The sequence below is a fragment of the Nannospalax galili genome, unplaced genomic scaffold, assembly GCF_000622305.1.
Source record: "Nannospalax galili isolate Female #2095 unplaced genomic scaffold, S.galili_v1.0 scaffold302, whole genome shotgun sequence".
Lineage (NCBI taxonomy): Eukaryota > Metazoa > Chordata > Mammalia > Rodentia > Spalacidae > Nannospalax > Nannospalax galili.
In genome coordinates, this window is record NW_008350120.1 from 1,899,792 (window position 1) to 1,908,412 (window position 8,621).

The 8,621-nt window shown below is 43.5% G+C and overlaps 1 protein-coding gene across 16 annotated transcripts in view; it reads right to left on the reverse strand.

Moving 5' to 3' along the window:
- Kmt2c (lysine methyltransferase 2C) overlaps nt 1-8,621 on the reverse strand; it is a 297,069-nt gene that overhangs the window by 287,465 nt on the left and 983 nt on the right. The gene's annotated exons all lie outside the window — the stretch shown is intronic.

An 8,621-nucleotide genomic window follows, 5' to 3' on the forward strand; every position in this document is an offset into this window, starting at 1 on the left:
GCTGGGCATCTGTGAGGAGTTCCCAGCATTTGTTTCATCCCTTCAGTCATCTTGTATTTCTGCCATTGTAAGTAAGAAACAGGTTTTTTAAATTTAATTAAAATTATTATTTTTAATTGGGGGAGAACATTAGAAGGCACATACTCCCAAGCAGGCTGGGTGATGTACGCTTTTATTGCCAGCAGGGGACGTCTGTGAGACAGAGGCCAGCCTGGCCTACAGGGCGAGTTCCAGGTCATTGGGGCTACAAGGAGACCCTGTCGTGCAAAAAATAAAAAGTATATACTCCCTAGAAAAGTAATGCTTCTGTATCCTTCCAAATATTCTTCTATCCACAGAATCAATAGTTTGGGCTTGTGTACTTTTTACAGGATAAAGTTACCAGGAAACTTGTAACTTTACAACTCTTGAAGTTTTTCCTCAAGCCAACATTGCAGCAGGCAGTCCCCCACACTGGTACCCACAGATTTCTCTGTCTTGATAAAACTGCATGGTAGGGATTGGAGGTACACAGTTCAAGTGGTAGAGAACTTGCCTAGCATGTCTGAAGCCCTGGGTACGTCCCTAGCACCAGGGGGAAAACTGCACAGTAGACCACAGCTGGCAAATTTCGGAGAAATCATATCTTCAATTTCCTGTCCCAATCTACCCCTGAATTGCAATCCTACACCTCAAATACTTCTTGAACATGTCTCTCCTCCAGCTCTCCTCAAACTCCCTCCTCTGCAGTGACTGGAAGCGCCTCCTTCTTTGTCATTACCAACAATCTACCCTGTGCCTTGGCTACCTCACACTACGCCTACTGCAACAGCATATACCTCTGCCTCCAGGTAACTTCTCTTCATACTTTTGACCAGGGCATTTTTTCTAAAATAGCCATCATCAAATCACCAACTACTGAGCGCCTACTTTTAAGTATACTGATATAAAGAACACAACCTGAATTCCTGTCCTCGGGAAGAGCCTAAATCTGTCTTAAAGCTCAATTTTGGGGCCAGTGAGATGGTTCAGCAGGTAAAGGGCACTTGCCACCAAACTTGATGACATGGCTTAATTTCCAGAACCCACTAGAAAGGAGAGAACTATTCCCAAAAATTGTTCTCTGACCTCCACATGTGTGGCCCCACATGCATGAGTGTGCATGGGCATACCCTGTAAAAAAATTAATTTAATTAAAAAAAAAAAAAAAGTCAGAGGGCCAGGCTTGGTGGCACATGCCTTTGATCCTAGCACTTGGGAGGCAGAGGCAGGAAGATCTCTGTGAGATTGAGGCCAGCCTAGTCAACATAGTTACAGGCCTGCTGGGGCTACAGGGAAACTCTGTCTCAAAAAAAGTCAGGAAAGGCTCTTGAGACTCTCTAACAATAAACCAGGCATGGTGCCTCATGCCTGTAACCCCAGCACTTAGGAGGTAGAGAAAGGAGGAGCAAGAGTTCCAGGCCGGGCCTGGGCACTAAAAGACCATCTCAAAACAATATGGAAAGACTGCGTGTGGTGGCTCACACCTTTAATCTCAGCAGTAGGGAGGCAGAGGCAGGCAGATATCTGTGAGTTCAAGGCCAGGCTGGTCTACAGTGAGTTCCAGGTTAGCTGGGGCTGCTGGGAGACCCCGTCTCAAAGAAAAAAAACAAAAAAACAAAAAAAAAAAGACCGAAAAAAAAACCTTTCCAAAACTGTTTTCACTCAGCACTTTCTTCCCAACCCAGGACCTTAAGCATCTGTGACAATTCAGGATCTTAAAAGCAGATTGCAACAAATTTTAAATGCCTACCAGGTCCTTACAACCCTCAAATACAGGCTGAAGCCCAAACTTATTTAGTCTAAGAATGATCAGAGCCTGATCCTATCCCTTACATCAAGCTTCTAGTCACTCAACCAGGAAAACACTTTTATTTATGTATTTATTTTTACTTTATGTGTATGAGTGGTTTTGCATATATAAGTGCACCTGTGTGTACACAATGAGGGTATCAGATCCCCTGGAACTAGTTACAGATGGTTGTTAGCCTCCATATGGTTGGTGAGAACCAAACCCAAGTCCTCTGCAAGAACAGCCAGTGCTCTTAACCACTGAGCTGTCTCCCCAGCCCCAGAAAAAATGCTTTTTAACTCCCTCTTCAACCATCTTACCCCCACTGCTCACATAACACTGTCACCTTCTTAGCACCTACTTTGGCTAATCCCCACCAACCCTTTAGTGTAAAATTCAAATACTTTTTTCTGTGAATCTTCTAGGATTCCATTTGGCTACAGTGACTCTCGCAGAGTTGACTGTTCCTACTATTCAACATCTTCTGTAAGTGACAAGTGACAAGGAAAGAAGCTAAAATGTGAACAGAGCCAGTTGTAGTGGAGTATCCCTGTAACCCTACAAGGTGGGAGGCAGAGTAGGAGGATGCTGGCAGCTTCAAGGTTAGCCTGGTCTACATATCGAATTCCAAACAGTGATACACAGTAAAACTGTCTCAGAATACCAGTATGGAAAATGTGAGCAGGGAGCTGAGTGCTACCAAGCCTGAAAACCTGCGTTTGATCCCAAGACCCACATGTAGAGAGAACCAGCTCCAGAGAATTGTGTTCTGACTCATGAGTGTGTCCACACACATACACACCCACTCACACATAAATAAGTAAAGCATTAACCTTCAAGGAAAGGGTCTTAAATCTTTTTTTAAAAAAACTAAACAGGGGCTGGATGTGGTGGCACATGCCTTGATCCCAGCACTCCAGAGGCAGAGGCAGGTGGATTTCTGGGAGTTCCAGGCCATCCAGAGCTACATAGTGAGACCCTATCTAAGAACAAAACAAAAGAAAAAGAAGAAAAAACAAAACAAAACAGAAAGCCTACCTAAAACCATCTCAAACTGTTTCACGACTGCATCAGGCAGCGAGCCCTCTATCCTGTAGCAGCAGAAGCAAAGTGAAGGGTTTCCCTCTTTTCTAAAACTGTCATTTCTAAAGCCTGTCATTTCTGCTTCTCTAGATGTGTGCCCTTATGTCCCTCACATGCTACAAGAGATTAAAACTTCCCATTCTGAATTCAAGGTTGGTCCTTCTAAATATTTCACAGCCAACACCAGCATACATCTAAAGTGCAAGGGCCATCATAAAAGAAATCATTTCTAGCCAGGTGTGGTGGTGCACACCTTTAATCCCAGCACTTGGGAGATAGAGGCTGATGGATCTCTGTGAGTTCAAGGCGAGCCTGGTCTACATAGTGTGTTTCAGGACAGCTGGGGTTACAGGGAGACCTTGTCTCAAAAAAAAAAAAGAAAAGAACGAATAAAAGAAAAAGAAAAGAAATAAATTATTCCCCTTTCATACCATAATTTTTGCAACTTTTTTTTTCTGATCTTTTTGAGACAGGGTCTCCTAGCAGCCACAGCCGGCCTGTAATTCACTATGTAGACTAGGCTGGTCTTAATCTCACAGAGATCCACCTGCCCTCTGCTGCCTGACTGGTGGGATTAAAAGGCCTCCACCACCATAACCACCACCACCACCACATTTAACTTTTGGAATTTATTTGGCCAAGTTCTAAAAATAGCCACTGGGGTGTAAATATGGTTTTATCGGTCTTTTTTTTTTTTTTTGGTAGCAGTATCCAAACTCTGAGCACACAGTCCCCATACTCTTGTATGTAATATTCCACAATAATATGGGGGGTAGTTTTGATTTATGAGGTTTGTTGTTGTTTTTACAGAGTCTCCCTGTAGCCCCAATTGACCTGGAACTGGCTATGTAGACCAGGCTGTCCTCAAACTCACCAAGATCCGCCTGCCTCTGCCTCCCAAGGGCTGGGATTAAAGGCATGCACCACCACACCCGGCTAATTTTTTTTTAATTTTTAAGGGACTGGAGAGATGGCTCAGTGGTTGGGAGCACTGACTGATCTTGCAGAGGACCCAGGTTTGATTCCCAGCACCCACATGGCAGCTATGAACCATCCTTAACTCCAATTCCAGGAGAATCCGAAGCCCTCTCCTGACCTCCACAGCACGGGCACACTCACATACCTGCAGGCAATACACTCATACACATAAAATAAAAATAATAAATAAAAAATTTAAATAAGTAATTTTAAAAATTTAAAGACCCCTCCCCATCCCTAAAAAAAAATAATTTAACAGAGAAGAAAGGAATTAATCAGCTTGCTAAAAGTAAAACATGAAAACAACATAGAAAAAATTTTAGGGGCTGCAAGATGAGTTGGCTGTGAAAGGCACTTGCTACCAAGCCTGGGGACTGAGTTCAAAACCCAAAACCTACATGGTAGAAGGAAAGAAACTTCTCCCACAAGTTGTCCACACACATACAAATAAATGTGAAAAAAGATTTTTTTTTTTTGGTTTTATTTTTATTTTTTGGTCTTTTTTAGACAGGGTCTCCCTGTAGCCCCAGCTGGCCTGGAACTCACTATGTAGATCAGGCTGGCCTTGAACTCACAGAGATCCACCTGCCTGCCTCTGCCTCCCGAGTGCCGGGATTAAAGGCATGCGCCACCCCACCTGCAAAAAATGATTTAAAATAGGGAAACATCCATCAGAAAGCCTACTGCAGGGCTAGGGACATAGGTCAGCAGTAGAGTGCTTGGATACTGTGCACAAGGCCCTGGGTTCAACCCCAGCAAGAAAAATTTATTCCAGAGCACTTAGAGACTTCCCAAGACTGTCACAAATGAAAAGTTTAAAAATGGTGCAATGAAGGCCACCTCACACCTCTACCAGGCAGACAGCATCTATTGTTCTCTGTACCTAAAATGGACCATTTTTATCTTGGAACGTCAATGAAGTTCCATGAAAGCCCCCTTTGGCGTAAATATTGACTTAAAGGAGACAGAGCTAAACAACCACTACATGATGATTTGAGATAACAGGAAAATGTAATAAACCAAAATTTTAAGGATGGGAAATTAAGCTGTAAGGATACTTTTATAAACTTTCATGGAAATGCATGTACATCAACTTTATATATTAATACATAACGTACAATTATGAGACTGAAAATATGTTCCAAATATTACAAATTCCTAGGAATAAGCCACCAGGACGTCAGTAAACTATAACGAAGTCAGGTTAGAGAACAAATCTCCCAGCAGAAAGATCAGGTTTTCAACTAAATTAAAACACATTAGTGCCTACTATGCACTAGTCTCTGGTACAAATAAAAATACCCCATTTATCTAATCTTTTGAAAAATAATAAAAATTAAGAATTACAGAGCCAGGCGCGGTGGCCCATCCCTTTAATCCCAGCACTCGAGAAGCAGAGGCAGGTGGGATCTCTGTGAGTTCAAGGCCATCAAGGCCAGCCTGGTTTACATAGTGAGTTCCAGGCCAGCTGGGGCTACAGGGAGACCCTGTCTCAAAAATACCAAAAAAAAAGAAAAAAAAAAAAAAAGAATTTGCTTGGCATGGTTATGCATACCTAACAATCCTAGCTGTGGGAGGCTGAAGCAGAAAGATCCCAGTTCCAGCTCGGGCTACATAGTGAGTTCAAGGTCAGCCTAGGATATATAGTGAGGCCTTGTCTCAGAAAAAAAGAAAAAGAAAGCAAAAAAGAATTGCTACTATAAATTTTACAAAGTTGCGTTATCTCAAAAGGCATTAATAATGCCTTTTGAGATCTCTCTGGAACACCAACTTTTTATTCAACTGTACCTTCTGTAGTAAAGAACAGTTTTCTATCACTTGTTTAAAGTTTGCAGGTATGAGAAATTTTGTTAATGGAAGAGCCTTACAATACAAAGTAACAACAGTCACAGCTGCACAACCATTTTTGCTGGTCCTTAGGATGATACTGTTGTGTCTAATTTTTCTGTTGTGTACCCAAGGTGTCTTTCCAATTACAGTAATTGCCCTCTGAACAGAAGAGATTCGGGGCACAGGACTGACTGAAGGGGCCTGGACAGTCCTCAGAAACCCTATCCCTGCCACCTCCACTTCAGCACCATCCCCGAACCAGTCCCTATTCCTGACATCAACTGTGATGATGTAAGAAACGTGGTAGAGCACTTCCTTGGCTGGCCCAGGCCTTTCATCCCAGCACCTGTGAGGTAGAGGCAGTTGAGTCTCAGTGAGTTCCAGGTCAACCTGATCCATACAGTGAGTTCCAGGCCAGTCAAGGCTGCATAGTGAGACCCTGTCTCAAAAACAAAAACAAGCAAACATACAAAATCATTGCTTCAGGAAAAGTTTCTTTAACAGAAAAAGTAATTGGACTTGTAGCATAAACAATATTCTAGCAGGGGCTGCTTTACAAGGGGTAAGACTTCTGCCTCAGATAATGACTTGTGAGCATTCCAAGTAACTACTACGTAATTAGACTTTAAAGTTAAGGAGAACTTTCAGACAAATGTAAATTTCACTGTTCACTTGACATTTGTACAACAGGAAATCCCTATTTATATAGCTACTTTTCCAACTCTGTCTCAGATTAATACCCACAGTTCAAAATACTTTTAGGTAGTTAACATAACTTTAATATAATTATAGTTAATGTAAAGCCATATATAGTATATGCCTTTTAAACATAAAAAAAAATCAGCTAACTAAAACTATAAAAGAAAACGCTTGGATTTATTTACCCGACACTCTCTTCTGACCTCCCAGGCATTGCACAACACTGGTGCACTTCTGCACATGCATGCAATACGCTCATACACACAAAAGAAAATTTAAAAACCTTTATCTCCATTATTTCACAAACAATATTAGTTTTCATTTCTTCACCACTGCAACATCACACAATTTCACTGACTACATCCCTAAATCATGTAACTCATCAATTTCACTTTCAGGGTCTTTCCTAACTACAGGGTCTTTTCCACATGGATTCTAATATGGTGTAGTGACAATCAAAAAAGCTTTTCTTATAGTTCAATGGTTAAAAAGTGGCTGTTTTTGCAGAGGACCCAGGTTCAATTCCCAGCACCCACATGGTGGCTAACAACCGTCTGTAACTCCAGTTCCAAGGGCTCCAACACCCTCTTCTGGCCTCTGTGGGCACTGCATGTAGGTGGTACACTTACACACATACACACGCATTCATGCACATAAAATAATTTTTATAAAGACCTTCACATGTTTCAAAAACAACTGGAGATTCCATTCCCTTCCAAAGATCATCATCTTAGAGGATTTACTTACAAAGTTTGGGGCCAAAGTTAGGACTACACTGTACTTCCCTGGTGTGTGTGTGTGTGTGTGTGTGTGTGTGTGTGTGTGTCTTTTTGAGTGTCTCCCTGTAGCCCCAGCTGACCTGGAATGAAACTATGTAGACCAGGCTGTCCTTGAGATCCACCTACCTCTGCCTCCCAAGTGCTGGGATTACAGGCGTGAACCACCACACCCAGCTCTCAAGACTGTGTTACTTTCAAATCTTAAAAATAATCTACAACACAGAATTGTCCTAAACATTTCCCAGAGTTTTGTTATACTGTCATTCTTTAGAAAGTGTTTCACCTCTTAAAAGGCCGCCATTTTCTTCATTAATCGTGTGCTAAGAATTAAAATAACAAGGTGTCAATACTTTAAGTCAACTTCTCTTGCAGTTGACAAAGAGTTTCACTAACTTAACTGAACCCAAGTCAACAGAAAGGAACCGAGCGGGTGTGTGTGTGTGTGTGTGTGTGTGTGTGTGTGTGTGTGTAAAGGGAACTAGGGATGTGACAACACAGTAACATTTCTGTTTTACTCTTTCTACAGGAAGGATTTAAATGCAAATATAAAACATACAGTAATCTCACATTAACGTTCAGTAAAACAAGAAATGTTTTTCAAATAGAGAAAATGGGAAGGAATGAAGTAAAGACCTAATATGGTTTGTCTACGCTGCTTTTTAAATGATATATTTCTGAAATGACCAAGTCTAAAGTTACTTAAAACGCCACCTTCCTTCTCCGAATTTCGGTCAAGGCAGGCAGTCGTACAACAATGGTATTTCATGCCCTACATCCCATCACAATGGAAGTAACATAATAACCCCTAACTTTGTATCAGAAAAAGCCTACAGCCAAGTGTGTACATCCCGTATACATTGTTTCTCTCAACCTCTCTCTCAGCTAGGTAAGCGCTGGCAGTAAAACATGGAGGCGACGAAGGCCCCGAAACATCTCATAGTAAAAGGCAGCAAACCAAAACAGCGCACTGGGCGAGCGCAGTGGGCTCCCACGGCCCAGCCTCCTGCGCCCGCCCGGTAACGTTACTATTCCCACTACGATCAGCACACACAATACTACTGATAGGCGAAGGCACGTGAAGCCGAGCGCGGCCGATCCACGCGGGTGCTGGCTTCCTCCTCCGCGCCCCGCGTCCCTGTCCTTCCCCGCAGGTCAGGGAACATCCCACAGCGAAATGAGTAAGCGGCACACGCCGTCCTGCAACTTTGCAAGGCGGTCACCGGCCTTCCGCAGCGGCGCGAGGAGCCCGAGAGCGGAGCGACGCGCTGGCACCGGGACGGGCTGCCGGCGTGTGGCGGAGCTGCCGGGTGGCCGCCCGAAGGACTCCCTTCCAGTCCTTACCCGGGAGCGCGGGGCTCGCGCCCGCTCCGAGGCCACCGAGAGCGGCGCCGGCCGGCTGCGGCCCGAGGTGCCGGTCCAGCCGGCCCCAGGAGCGCCGGCGG